The sequence below is a fragment of the Rattus rattus genome, chromosome 1 (assembly GCF_011064425.1).
Source record: "Rattus rattus isolate New Zealand chromosome 1, Rrattus_CSIRO_v1, whole genome shotgun sequence".
Lineage (NCBI taxonomy): Eukaryota > Metazoa > Chordata > Mammalia > Rodentia > Muridae > Rattus > Rattus rattus.
The window spans coordinates 3031880-3033865 of record NC_046154.1 but is presented as its reverse complement, the minus strand read 5'-3'; the positions used below and the strand labels follow the sequence as shown (position 1 = coordinate 3033865).

The following is a 1986-nucleotide window of genomic DNA, read 5'->3' as shown; positions in this document are numbered from 1 at the left end:
TTAAGAGCTTGGGAGAAGGTTGAGGAGCCCGGGAAAGGATCCACCTCATTCACTAAGATTGTACAGCGCTCTGGGACAGCCTTAACAGATTTCTTGCAAAGACTGTTGCAAGCAAAGCCATATCAGACCCTGACGCAAGACGGGTGCTGGTAGAGATCTTGGCATTTGAGAATGCAAACACCAAATGCAAAAGGGTTATTAGACCATCAAGGTATGAGCAGTGCCAATGGGCAAGTGGATAAGGGACACGACGATATTGTCTCTCACAGGTAATCATGCCAATATAGAGGGACAAGTTATAGCTAAAGGTCTCAGATATCAAATACCTGGCTCTTCAACTGCTGTGAATTCGGCCATTTACAAAGAAATTGTTACCAAGCTGCTAAAGTCTCAGAGCTCAAAATGCCCAGTGTGGGAATTGTGAAAAATTCAGTACTTTCTGCCAGAGAAAGGAACAAGCCATTTCCAGTGGCAATGGTTTCCTGAGATGCAAACCAGAAAAAACACCTAGGCTTCCCAGGGTACGTGGGCCTTGTGGCAAAGGGTACTAATGAGTGCAGGTCCAGGAGGGACATACAAAATGATCTCTTGCCATCAGGAAATTAAATGGGGGCCCCGCCAGCTCAAGGTCCCCCAGCAAAAGAATATGAGTATTTCCCTCTGGTCAGCCAGGGAGAAAAACCTCAACTAAGCACTGATGATCTCATGCGTGCTCCTGAGCAATGCTGTTCTAAATTTGGCCACAAATTAACTTCTTGCTCTAACCTCCAAAACTCAGTGTTACAATGTAACCACTGGTGTTCCTGGGCCTTCGCCTTCATGGGCAGTAGGCACATAGGGACAAAAGAACGGATAAATTATTGTATCTCCTTTTAAAAGAAAAAAGAACAGTAGGTTATTCTATCTCTCTTCAGACTAAAAAAAGCAACAAGTCTCAAATATTTTATATGGGTATGGATTAGTGTATACTGATAGAAATTTAAGGTTATATTTGCTACAACATACTCTATATGATTCAACTCTTGTTTAAGGTATATGTGCATATAATTTGAATGCAACTCACTTAAAAATGTAAAGTTCTAGTCTTATGAAAGATACTACTGAAAATTGTTTAGGATAATTAAGAATTGGCCATCTAGACATTGTTCCCGGGTCGTCCGCGCTTACTGCAGCCACCTTCGCCACCCACCGTCTCCTCCAACGTGGACTCCAGCAGCTTTCTCGCCAGAGTCCTCGAAACTCGACTAATTCCTTACTCGTAGCATCGGACCACCAGTGTGCCCCACCATGTCAGACGCGGCAGTGGACACCAGCTCCGAGATCACCACCAAGGACTTGAAGGAGAAGAAGGAAGCTGGGGAGGAAGCAGAGAATGGAAGAGGTGCGCCTGCCAATGGGAACGCTCAAAATGAGGAAAATGGGGAGCAGGAGGCTGACAATGAGGTAGATGAAGAAGAGGAAGAAGGTGGGGAGGAAGAGGAGGAGGAGGAAGAAGGTGATGGTGAGGAAGAGGATGGAGATGAAGGTGAGGAAGCTGAGGCTCCTACGGGCAAGCGGGTAGCTGAGGGTGATGAGGGTGATGATGTTGACACCAAGAAGCAAAGGCTGATGAGGATGACCAGACAGCAAACGGAAAAGCTAACCTTACGCGCCGTGACCTATTCGCCCTCCACTTCCCGTCTCAGAATTTAAACGGGGTCACCTTCGAGTAGAGAAGCAGGCCCCGCCCACCCACTGCGGGCAGTGCCACCCACAGGTGACACGCGCTCTCCACCACCCCACCAAAACCACCACATGAATTGGCAACATGGGAGGAGAAAAGAACCAGAACTTCCCAGGCCCTGCTTTTTTTCTTAAAAATACTTTAAAAGGAAAATTTGTTTGTATTTTGTATTTACATTTTATATTTTTGTACATATTGTTAGGGGTCAGCCATTTTTAATGGTAATGGGTGACCAAACCAGCCTTCAGAGCGTTTTCTGTCCT

The 1986-nt window shown here is 45.9% G+C and overlaps 1 pseudogene; it reads left to right on the top strand.

Annotated features, from left to right (window-relative positions):
* Window positions 1-1287: 1287 nt before the first annotated feature.
* Window positions 1288-1588, top strand: LOC116885916 (annotated as a pseudogene).
* The last annotated feature ends 398 nt before the right edge of the window (window positions 1589-1986 follow it).